The following is a 13,533-nucleotide window of genomic DNA, read 5'->3' as shown; positions in this document are numbered from 1 at the left end:
CCATAGCTTTATCCATTCTGATATCAGGATCTTGAATTTTACATGTATGCCATCAGCACAGGTGGACAAGTTCTTCTATATTGAAAGCAGTATGTCTGGGCAGTTCATAATTGTACTTGCAGCATTATTCACACAAGCTTCCAGTAAGTCTAATTACTTCTTCAAATTGGCCTGAAAAGCATTTAGACAGTAGGGCTTTCCATTGGCCCAGAAGTCATTTGATCTCTTTATGACTTCCCTGAGCTAGCATCAGCCATTTCAGATTAGCTCTAACTGTGAAAAAGACAATGGTACATCTGTTTTTTCATTTGTTTTTTAATGGGGAAAAACACTTTCTAGTAAGGCAAACTTCATATCCTTACTTATGTAAGAGTTATGTGTAACCCTTTAAAATATATAAATAAGAGTACTCATAGAAAAAAAAAAAGGTTCATCAGAATCTAATTCGAAACTAGAAAATGTACCCAGATCAATTTTAGTATTATACAATCTGATTATTTTGTTTGACATGTGTGTGTGTCTCAAATGAGAGAAATACTACCAAGTTAATTCAGGTAGACTTTAATATCCTAAATATAAATTTTAATAGTAATTCATAAAGTTTATAAATCATATTTTTAAGTAGTGATAAAACTGAAATTAATGCTGAGTGGCATGATCTTTGCCTTCTCGGAGTTTGAAAAATACCATATTTTTTTATTAGCAGATTACCATCTTAATATCCTTAAAAATAAAAAATACATATGGTTTGCAGTTATTTGGGAATATTTGACGAACACTGATAATAAAAGTAGAAAATACAGAAAATTTAGTTTATTTGTTCTAGTATTACATGAATTCAGAGATTGACTCTGTACTTAAGTCATAACATTTGAAGTACTTCTAGATATTTAAATACTCATGACCTAGCTACTATTTATGTGTATATTTACATATAGATACACACAGAAGTGCTTAATTTCTGTTTTGATGATTCCAAGTTCATGATAAACCTCAAAATATCTCATATAATGACAATTATAACAGTGAAGATCAATATAAAATTATTTTAAGAGATTTCCTTTTCTCCAATGTTTATGACTGGGAAAGCAAAGTAGCTAATATCTGATAAAGGAGAATCGTGCATGTAAATCTTCTGTCACTTACACTGATCTCTGCTGCTGCTAAGTTGCTTCAGTTGTGTTAGACTGTGTGTGACCCCATAGATGGCAGCCCACCAGGCTCTTCTGTCCCTGGGATTCTCCAGGCAAGAATACTGGAGTGTGTTGCCATTTCCTTCTCCAATGCATGCATGCATGCTAAGTTGCTTCAGTCGTGTCCAACTCTGTGCAACCCCATAGATGGCAGCCCACCAAGCTCCGCTGTCCACAGGATTCTGTAGGCAAGAATACTGGATTGGGTTGCCATTTTCTCCTCCGACACTCATCTCTGACTTTTCCATATTTTTTACGTTCCATATCCAGTCAAATTGAAAAACAAGTCAGTATCGCTTGATTTAACAATTAGCTATTTAACACCCACCATATCCAGTCACGTAGTAGATTCTAGGACTAACAAAAATATGGTAATCAATATAGTAATAAAAATCAAATAGATTTGGACCCCTACCCTCATAGGACAAACAGCAGAGGAGAGACATCAAAAAAATAGCGTAAATATAATACAACCTCTGTTTTGTGCTATGAAAAAAAGTTACAGTGATCTGTAGAAGAACCTCATCTACTCTAATAAGTTCAAAGAAGCTTTCCTTAAAGAAATTCTGTTTGTGTTCACTTCTGAAAAATGCGTTACAGTGAGTCAGGAACAGTGAAGGAAATCATTCTAAATCCCTGAAGCCTTGAGAACAAGGAGGGGGAAAACAAGTCAATATAACTCAACACAGAAAGGAAGAAGGGAAATAGTATGAGATAAGACAGAAGGTAGGTATGGAAATTCTCACAGAGCAGGAGGTTTTTAAAGAGCACTCTAGATGCAGAATACAGAATGACCTCTTGACAGGCAAAAAAAATAGTAGATGCAAGAACAGTTAGGAGACTACTTCAGTAGTCCTGGGACAAGGAAATGATTATTGCTTGGAGCTGGATATGGAAGGCAATAGAATTGGAGACATGGATAATGCTTAGGGAGACTTGAAGAATCAAAATTATTGGTAGAATTGAATATAAGAGATGAAGAAAAAGGAGGTATGAGGGATGATTCCAAGATTCTGGCATAGCCTCTTGATGGATAGTGCTACCATGAACTACGATATAGAAATCTAGGGTGATATCAGAACAGGGGGTTAAAAAACAGTAGGGGATATGGTATAAAATGAACAGCAAAAGAGATTCTTGCTTCAGTGCTGAAAAAATTATAGGAATAGGAAGAATAAGATCCAAAATATAGCAGAGAATGAGACCAGTAGTTCCTTGGTTTATCTTCTTGGAGGGTTTTAATCTTGAGAAAGGAAGGTATAAGAAAAAGATGTTGAAAGAAACAAAAAGAGAAAGGGACTTTGGCTCATTAGATTAATATAAGATTAGTAATTAGTATTGGGTTAGTGTAAGTGTTATTATCATATACAGGATTTGGACGCATTTCCTTTAAAGTTAGGTTGTTTTATCCATCAGTTCTTACCCCTAAACTGTGCCCTTGCCTGAACTTGGAGAGCAGTCCCACAGCAAATAAACCTGATATCTCAGTGCTATTAATAAAAGGATTACTGTTCAGCCATTCTAAACTGTACCTTGTTTTTCTCTTATATGAATGGGACTTGGAGATTTTCCCAGGCTTCTTGGGGATGGGATGCACAGGAAGTAGTTGGAGCCTTCCAAAGGCACTAGAAATGCTGAGGAGAGGACCTTTGGGCCAGCATCTAAACCATAGGTAGAGAGCAGCATTAGAGAGGATTGGTCATCCGTGAGTGCTGAGAAGGCTCTGATGAACACCTGGGAAGTGGCTGGTCCATATGTTACACTGGATCACCAAGGTGAGCACTCACCAGACAGGGCAACAGGATAATTGCTGGAAGAGAGGTGGCTAAAGTGACCAGAAAATGCCCCAGTGAATAACAGCACCAGCAGAAATTTCTCTCGACTAGTACAATGTCCCTCTTATACATCAAATGCCATCTTGAGAAGGAAAGGAGGAAAGACATGTAAAGAGAAAATTGAGCGTTTTGCTTAAAGTGACTATTTCCATTATCACATTGAGCTTAGACTGTGTGATTTACTGAGTAAGATCTCCCTTTTCTCTCACAGTTCATGAGGTTCAAGAGGAAGATCAAACAACTTAAAGACATAATAAAGAAATGTTTTTTTTCCTTATATAGCTGAACATGCTGCAAGTAAATTTAAGCCTTTGCTTTTAAATATGGGATAAAATTGAAGATTCATTACTCAGGCAAAGACTCATTGACCGATGAATACCGTGGACATTTTTTAATCTTACATCTTTTAATGCGTCTTACTTCAATAGGATTTTGTCTACAAAAGTAAAGTTAGAGGTACTATAATAACGTGGGGAGTGACACTCATGGTGCAAATCCTCAGCTCTTGATAGAGGTATTAGACACCAGATCTTTACAACTGCATGTATTTTATGATTAAGGGTTTTTTGCAAAAATCAGTAGAAAAATCTTTATAAATGTAAGAGGAAATTGTTTATTTGCAATTCAATTTTTGAGAGAATTGTTGGTGATTTATTTCCATTGCTTCCACATCCATTTATATGTGTATATGAATGTATTAATTATACTAAAGAGCCTCTTGATGAGGGTGAAGGAGGACAGTGAAAGAGCTAGCTTAAAACTTAATATGAAAAAGACTAAGATCATGGCATCTGGCCCCATTACTTCCTGGCAAATAGAAAGAGAAAAGGTGAAAGTAGTGACAGATTTCTCTTCTTGGGCCCTAAAATCATGGTAACTACAGCCATGAAATCAGAAGACATTTGCTTCTTGGAAGAAAATAGATGACAAACCTAGACAGTGTGCTGAAAAGCAGAGACATTACTCTGCCGACAAAGGTCCATATAGTCAAGGCTATGGTCTCCCCAGTGGTTATGAATGGTTGTGAATGCTGGACAGTAACGAAGGCAGAGTGCTGAAGAATTGATTCCTCTGAACTGTGGTACTGAAGAAGACTCCTGAGAGTCCCTTTGACAGCAAGGAGATCAAACCAGTCAATCTTAAAGGAAATCAATTCTGAATAGTCCTTGGAAGGACTGATGCTGAAACTGAAGCTCCAGTATTTTGGTGATCTGATGCGAATAGCTGACTCATTGGAAAAGTCTCTGATACTGGAAAAGACTGAGGGCAGAAGGAGAAGAGAGCATCAGAGGATGAAATGACTGGGTGGCATCACCAATGCAATGGACATGAACTTGGGCAAACTTTGGGAGATGATGAGAGACAGGGAGGCCTGGAGTGCTGAAGTCCATGGGGTTACAAAGAAACACAACTGGACAACTGAACTACGACAACAACAATGTATGTATCATATGACTAAGTGCATGATTTCTAGGTATACAAATGTAGTCACAAGCAGATTCTTTTTCCTCAAAATTCCTAAGGCTTCACAATGAAATATTGCTGAAATATATGTAAGCTTTACTGACAGATGGTCTCCTATCTTTCTGAGACCTTGCAGGAAAGAAAAACAAGATCCCTAGTCTTATGGATTTGGGTCCCCCCACCCAATTTATATTGGAAGTCTTAAGCCCCTGATGTTTGATGGTATCTGGAGGTGGGACTTTGGGAAGTAATTAGGTTTATGTGAGGTCATGAGGGTAGGGCCCCATGATAGAATTAGTATCCTTACAAGAAGAGGAAGAGACTATAGCTCTCTGTCTCTTGTCCAAGTGAGGACACAGTGAGAAGGGGGCTGTCTACAAGCTAGAAACAGAGCCCTCACTAAGGACCTGCCCATACTGACACCCTAATCTTGGATTTCCCAGCCTCGGAATCTAAGAAATAAATATCTGTTGTTTAAGCTTCCCAGTCTATGGTATTTGGTAACAGTAAATCAAACTGACCAAGTTTGGGCGTGTATGTGCTTAGTCACTCAGTCATGTCCAGCTTTTTGCAATCCCTTGGACTATAGCCCACTAGACCCTTCTGTCCATGGGTGTTCCTCAGGCAAGAATACTGGAGTGAGTTGCTATGCCCTCCTTCAGGGGATTTTCCTAACCCAGGGATCAAACCCATGTCTCCTGCATTGCAGGCGAATCCTTTACCATCTGAGCCGCCGGGGAAGTCCACATCTAGTCAAAGAGAGTTAGTAGTTGCAATTTCCTACTCTTCCAGGACACTTTCCTAATGGCATAGAAGAAGTGAAGGTAACCCCACAATTATCTGTCCTGTTTGACCAAAGGAGGGGCCACATTTATATTAGCAGGTCTAGCTATAAAGATGGTGTGTTAAGTGCAGTGGTCTGTATACATCCTTTTACTTTTGACCATCAGAGAAAATTGGTCATAGAACCTTCAGTTTTATGGTGTCAGCTGGGTTTAGTCTGGCCAAGAGTGGCAAGGCAATAGGAAATATATTTCCTGATCATATCAAGGATGGTCCAGAGCTATGGATTCCAGAGCAAACTAATCCCCCAGGTCACCTAAAGCATAAAACTAAAAGCCAATCACATACTTAATGTTTCTAAAATTATGATGGTCTTTAATTCAGCTGGTTATATGATAACCAAATTGCTTAAACCCATTTAATATCTGAGTATTCTTGGCTTGAATTTCTCTTGTTGATTGGTGACCAAAAAATTTCCATTTTAACATGATGCTTGAGGAGCCCTAGGCCTCAGGGAAAAAGATTTGTTATAGCCAACCAGAACTGAAAAAGCATATGCAGATAAAAATATATGAATAAAATTTTTTTAATTAATTTATTTTATTTTATTTTTTTTTTAATTTTAAAATCTTTAATTCTTACATGTGTTCCCAAACATGAACCCCCCTCCCACCTCCCTCCCCATAACATCTCTCTGGGTCATCCCCATGCACCAGCCCCAAGCATGCTGTATCCTGCGTCAGACAAAATATATATATATATATATATATATGAATAAATTAAGATAAGGACATATTTATAATTTTGTTTCTTTTTTTACTTTGTTTCATGAACAGTTTTACAAATCAGTGGAATTTCTGCAAATGCACCATTATTGAATGTTTTATATTATTTTATCATATTTGGATCATATTATTGTGCTGTAAAATCCCTATTTTTGGACATATAAACTAATTTTAACATTGTATGCTATAGATGTTATTACATAAATGTATACATAAAACATATGCATTATAAATACATATATATATATATCAAGTTCTAGTAGATAACTGACCTTGCACATATATCATTGTCAATGTCTCTGATTACGTTTGTAGTATAGATTCCTAAATGTAGAGGTCTTGGGTCAAATAATATTTCTTTTATAAAGTTTCTAAAACCTAGATCTAAATTGCTTTTAGGAAGGTTTTGTCTTATTTTTATTCTAATTATTTCTAATAGTAGTATTCATTTAATTTTTTTTATTCTCCAGTACTTCTGTTATAAAACTTTATTAAGTATAACTTGGAACTGAGACACTAGAACTGTGTCATATATTCTGTTAAGGTGCAATACTTTTAAATAAAAGTATGAGTGAGTGAGTGAAGTCGCTCAGTCGTGTCTGACTCTTTGTGGCCCCATGGACTGTAGCCTACCAGGCTCCTCGGTCCCTGGTATTCTCTAGGCAAGAATACTGAAGTCGGTTGTCATTTCCTTCTCTAGGGGATCTTCCCGACCCAGGAATCGAACCCGGGTCTCCTGCATTGTAGGCAGACACTTCACCATCTGAGCTACCAGGGAAGCCCAGATAAAAGCATACTGCTTAACAAATAGATTTACTGACCTTGTTATTTGTATTTAATTCCAAATTGGTTAAAATTGACAGAGTTTAAGAAAGAATCTTAAAATAGGATGGGAAAAGTGTGACCTATTGATGAAAATATTATTAAGGTTTTAATCCTCATTAGTTTGAGATGAAAACAAGTTGAACTTATTAATGCATAAAATACATGAGGCTTTTTGACTTATAACATCAAGGATTTATAAAAATTCATGTATAGAATTTAAAGTAAAATGTATAGGATAAATGAACTGACCTTTATTCTGTTTTACACTATGAAATTTTTAGGGGGGCATTATTGGTTTTATTTAGTCCATAACATAAAATATTATTTCAGAATAAAATTTTAATATATTTATTAAAGATCTATTCTATATTATTAAGCAGTTATATGAATATAAAAGTTGAATAAGAATCAAATATAGATATTTTAAATGTAATATTCTGTGTTATCACTATGTTCTATGTTCTATTAATAATTAGTGCTTACTCTGATTTTGATAAAAGAAATGTTCAGGAATAAAATATTGTTGATGTTGATTAACTGCAGTAGTTTCCTAGAGACATAACATTTTATTCCTTCTGTTAGGCAGGTGTGTGCATGTCTTAGGCGAGGGTAAGGCAATTTAGCTGTGGTTGTGTGTTTGATTAGATTTACTTAATATGCACTTTTTCTCTATAAAGACAAATTTTATGTATATTAATATCATACCTATTTCTGAAAACTTCTGAGCCTTTATTTTATGCTATCTTCTCATTAACAGTTTTAGTTTTGGATAAGGAAACAAGCCACTTCCTTAAATATGTGAACATACCATTTCAAAATATGTTTTCTATCATTTACCTATGATAAACATATTTTGCACCAGTAGAATCAGTGCATTGCCCTTTTCATTGTTATTAGACAATTATTTTTCTGTGCACTGTTTGGCTTGAAAGTACCAGTTTGATGATTACATATTTGAATTTGTTCACAAAGTAAGAAAATAATAGGTTCTTTTGAAATAATAACAATTACAGGTAGCATTCAGAGCCAGGCATTTTTGCTTCAAATATAATAATACATTTAATATCCACAGGAAATTTGTGAGACAATTATTATATCTACGTTCTACAGTCTAAGAAAATGAGGCCACAGAGAGGCTGTGTTGCTCAGCCAAGAACATATAACTATGAAAGAGTGAAGTTAGTATTTCATCCAGGCTCTTAACCATGTTCTCTTATGTTTCACACCGTCAGGTACCCAGGTAGGCATCTCCTGCTGCATTGTCATTCTTGTCAACTCAGTCACCAGTACTTATCATTTGCACCTTCTCATATCTCTCTCATCCATACCTATGACATATTTGGTACTCTAATTTAGGCTGTCATCACATTTTGCCTTGATATCTGAATAACATCTTCAATATCTTCAATTTCCAATTCTTTTAAATACAGACATCAGAATAACTTTCTTGACTTGCCCTCATAATCAAAGCACTCAACAGCTAGAAACGTAAGGAAACTTTTCAACCTTATAAATGGCATCTGTGAAAAACCAATAGCTAACTTTACACTTGGAGAAGGAAAATGGCAACCCACTCCAGTATTTTTGCCTGGGAAATCCTACGGACAGAGCAGCCTGGTGGGCTACAGTTCTTGGGGTCACAAAGAGTCAGACACAACTTAGTGACTAAACAACAACATCATACTTAATGGTGAAAAATAAAACCACTGAGGTTTTCTCTTGCTTCTTTGATATCTTACTAGAAGATTAGCCAGGGCATTAATTAAGAAAAATAGATTAAAAGCATCCATATTAGAAAAGAAGAAATGTTTTAGAAAAATCTATTTGCAGATGACATGATCTTATCTATAGAAAATCCTAAGAAAAGCACTAAAAAAAAAACTATTAACTAATAGTTCAGGAAGTTTTCAAGATACAAGGTCAGTACACAAAACTCCATTGTATTTCCATATACTTCAGTGAAAAATCTAAAAATAAAATCAAGAAAAATAATTTCATTAACAATACTATCAAGAAGAGTAAAATACTTAGAGAAAACTTAACAAAAGGTACAAAACCTATAGTCTGAAAGCTATAAAACACTGCAGATACAGAAAAATGAATTTTAAACTTTAAATTGGTAAATGGTATATGTGAGTTATATCTCAATGAAGCTAGTAATATATAAAATTATACTTTTTTTAAGTACTCCCTTCTCATAATCCTTCAAGAGTTGCAAATTTAAGTCAGAACACCTGTGCACACACTCAGGTGTTATGTTCTGGACTTTCCAAGCTCTTATAATCTGGACTTTGCAATTTTGTCCTTTTGTGGGTCCATTCAAACTGCGTGAAAACTAAGTATGACTGTTACTCGTGTGTGTGTGTTAGTTGCTCAGTCATGTCCAACTCTTTGCATCAGGCTCCTCTTTCCATGGAATTCTCTAGGCAAGAATACTGAAGTCAGTAGCCATTCCCTTCTCCAGGGGATCTTACAACCCAGAGACTGAACCTGGATCTCCTGTATTGCAGGCAGATTCTTTACTGTTGAAGTCACCAGGGAAGCCCAACTGTCATATGCCACGTATTTTCTCTCCTTCATGCCTTCTCTAAACAAGATATTTATCTCATCTTTCCATGCAAATCTTTTAGTCTCATCTACTATGCCATTTCTATTCTGAAAGAGGTGATTTTTTATCTGTGCTCAATTGCTCTCTCTCCTCTGAACCTTCGTTGTGGACTACCACTGTACCTCTGATAGCACTGGTCACTTCCTGTTTTCTAGCATGGTTGAATCAACTTTACACAAAGTCCTTGAGGGCAAGGTCCTTTTGTAATATTTATTGTTTCACCTCCCACAAATACTAAGACAACATGCATTATGTTGCACAATAAACATTTTGAATGAGTTAATCATTTATTAAAGAATCACAGAGAAAATGAATAAATTGAAATAGTAAATAAATGATCCTGGGAGTGAATGAATCTTACTTTTTCTTTAATCTTTCTAAGCGTGTTTCATGGCTATATGTTCAGGGTTCTTAATTGCAAGAAATAGAATTGACTGTGATTAGGCGGAAAATGAATTTTTAAAATTACATTCTCAGAATCTCCAAAACGGCCAGAGAGCCATGATATTTAGCAGTCTTGTCAGAAACAAAACCCAGTCAGGGAACAGAGGGTGATGTAGAGGAAACACCATCCCTGCCAGCTACTCAGTACTTAAGAGAGTCAAGATTGGATCACAAAGTCTATTAACATCACCCTCTAAAGAACTGGTCACAAGTCTCAGCTAGATTTTACAGAGTTAATGTGTACTTTCCTAGCACCCACTGTGAATACTACGCCTTTCAGAATCTACTGCTTGTGAAAAGCTAAAAATGTTTAGCAAAGCATGAAAGAGCTCCAGTCATTCTTCAATGGTCACCAGATCACTTTTAAGCATAAATATTTTAAAGGTGTCATAGACCTTATATCTATTATTATCGATAAACATTAATCTCATGAACAGTGAGGTACTGAAGGTTGAACGTCTGTAATTACCCACCATCTAGATACACTGTCATAAGCCAGGAAGATGCAGTCCCTAGGTTTCCGTGTCAGTGAACATTGAGCACCTTACAAGGTAATACTCCACAGAAATCAGAATCCAGAATCAGCCCTTGGATTTTTATGCTGACTTTGCCTGGAGGTGGACTAGGAAGGATGACAGCTCAAGTTAAGCATGAGTGCATTGGACATCAAGCAGTCTCCCTTATCAGTCATTAAATGAGGACAGAAATTTTGTGACAAGGATGACCTCCCAGAAAATGACCCAGGATATTTGATTATAATATCAATTGGTCTTAGAAAAGTTTCCTCTTTAGTAATTTCCTTTGTGAATAACTGACATATTTTCATACAGTTACTCACTGCAGTAAAAAAAAAAAAACTCAGATGTATATTCTAGTCTTTTATCCTGTATGCTGGACAGCAAGAGACACAGATGTATAGAACAGTCTTTTGGACTCTGAGGGAGAGGGAGACGGTGGGATGATTTGGGAGAATGGCATTGAAACATGTATAATATCATATAAGAAATGAATCGCCAGTCTAGGTTTGATGCAGGGTGCAGGAAGCTTGGGGCTGGTGCACTGGGATGACCCGGAGAGATGGTGTGGGGAGGGAGGTGGCAGGGGGGTTCAGGATTGGGAACACGTGTACACCCGTGGCAGATTCGTGTTGATGTTTGGCAAAACCAATACAGTATTGTAAAGTAAAATAAAGTAAAATGAAAAAAAAAAAAAAAAGCAGAGACATTACTTTGCCAACATAAATAAATAAAATGTAATAGTCTACACACTCCCAAAGCTTGAAATAGTAAAGCCTGATCATGCTGAAAGTGGAATTGTGAAATCATCTGATCTCTTTTAAACCTTGGTTTCCTCAACTCCAAAATAGATAAACTAAGAATGTATCATCTGATTGTCATGAAGACTGAATTAAAAGAGATATATATAGAGGATATAAGAGAGTATCTGGCCCAGAGTGGGCAATAAATAATTGGTTTTGTTTTTGTTTAGTCCCTTTGTCATGTCCAGCTCTTTGTGACTCCCATGGACTGTAGCACACCAGGCTTCCCTGTCCTTCACCATCTCCCAGAGTTTGCTCAACTCATGTCCATTGAGTCAGTAATGCCATCCAACCATTTCATCCTCTGTTGTCCCCTTCTCCTCCTGCCTTCAATCTTCCCCAGCATCAGGGTCTTTTCCAATGAGTTAGCTATTCACATCGGGTGGCCCAAGTATTAGAGCTTTGGCTTCAGCATCAGTCCTTCCAATAAATATTCAGGATTGATTTCCTTTAGGATTGACTGGTTTTATCTTTTCACAGTCCAAGAAACTCTCAAGAGTCTTCTCAACACCACAGTTTGAAAGCATCAATTATAATTGGTGGCCAGAATTAATTACTTTAAGCATAACATATATCAAATGAATTAATATTTGTAATTGTTTATTTTTCCTATGTAATAGTTTTCTGTGCATTATCTAAAGAAATAACAGAGGCATTGTGCTCAGCATTTAACAGGTGGAAAACTGAGACAAAATGTTATTTAACAAAGAAGAGTAGGAAAAACAGGGCTGCAATTCTAATATAATTACACTCTCTCTACTAATGGGGAGGGTGAGAGTGGTATGCACAGAGAATGAAAAGAGTCATATTATAATTGGCATAAGAAATAAATAGACATATTGAAAAAGGATAAATTGATATTTAATGTAAGAAGCTCTTACACAGTGTTACTTTATAAAATTATGTATTTCTTGAGTATTAAAAGGTATCCATTTCTAATTACCCCTGGTATATCTTTCTCAAATAACAACACTGCATTTTAAAATCCTTTATAAACTGCCCATATGAGAGAAATGTAGCTTGTCCCCATATCTAATCTCATGTGTTTTTATGCACTAGAATTTTTTTGCGAGCACAGGGAACTACTTCAAGGTATAACCATGGGATAAATGTCTGGCTAATGGAATAGATCAGAAGTATATGCAAATTCTGGGCAGTGCTTCTAAAGTGAGAGGACTAACTTTCCATTTCCTCTTTTAGTCATCTTGTTGGCCAGAATGTGACCTGACAGCAGGAGGCAGAAGAGCCTTCTTGGTCCGTGAGATGGAAGCTGCCTGTTGAGGACAGCAGAGCAACAAGATAGAAGGAGTCTAGACCTCTGACAATTTACAGTATGAGAGCCTCCACACCAGTTTAGAATATTATATGAAAGACAGAGTTCAATTTTAGTTAGAATACTGCTGACTTGGTAGCAGCAGTTTAAATGATATATTTATTTATTTTTAATTTTGTATTGGACTATACTTGACCAACCTAGATAACATATTAAAAAGCAGAGACATTACTTGGCCAACAAAGGGCCATCTTAGTCAAGGCTATGGTTTTTCCAGTAGTCATGTATGGATGTGAGAGTTGGACTGTGAAGAAAGCTGAGTACTGAGGAACTGATGCTTTTGAACTATGGTGTTGGGGAAGACTCTTGAGTCCCCTGGGCTGCAAGGAGATCCAGCCAGTCCATTCTGAAGGAGATCAGCCCTGGGTGTTCATTGGAAGGACTGATGCTGAAGCTGAAACTCCAATTCTTTGGCCACCTCATGCTAAAAGTTGACTCTTTGGAAAAGACCCTGATGCTGGGAAGGATTAGGGGCAGGAGGAGAAGGGGATGACAGAGGATGAGATGGCTGGATGGCATCACCGACTCAATGGACAAACTCTGGGTAAACCTGGGTAAACTCCGGGCGTTGGTGATGGACAGGGAGGCCTGGCGTGCTGCGGTTCATGGGATCGCAAAGAGTCGGACACGACTGAACGACTGAACTGAACTGATACTTGTTTTACAGTGTTATGTTTGTTTTATATATATAGAAAAGTGATTCAGTTATACATACATTTTTTTCAAATTGTTTTTCCATTTAGGTTATTACAGAATAATGAACAGAGTTCCCTATGCTGCACAAGGTCCTTGTTGGTTATCTAAGTATGAAAGTGAAAGTTCATGAAAGTTAAGTCGCTCAGTCGTGTCTGACTCTTTGGCACCCCATGGACTGTAGCTCACCAAGTTTCTCCATCCATGGGATTCTCCAGGCAAGAATACTGGAGTGGGTTGCCATTTCCTTCT

The sequence above is a fragment of the Budorcas taxicolor genome, chromosome 1 (assembly GCF_023091745.1).
Source record: "Budorcas taxicolor isolate Tak-1 chromosome 1, Takin1.1, whole genome shotgun sequence".
Lineage (NCBI taxonomy): Eukaryota > Metazoa > Chordata > Mammalia > Artiodactyla > Bovidae > Budorcas > Budorcas taxicolor.
The sequence above is the reverse complement of the archived record's forward strand: the minus strand, read 5'-3'. Positions refer to the sequence as shown.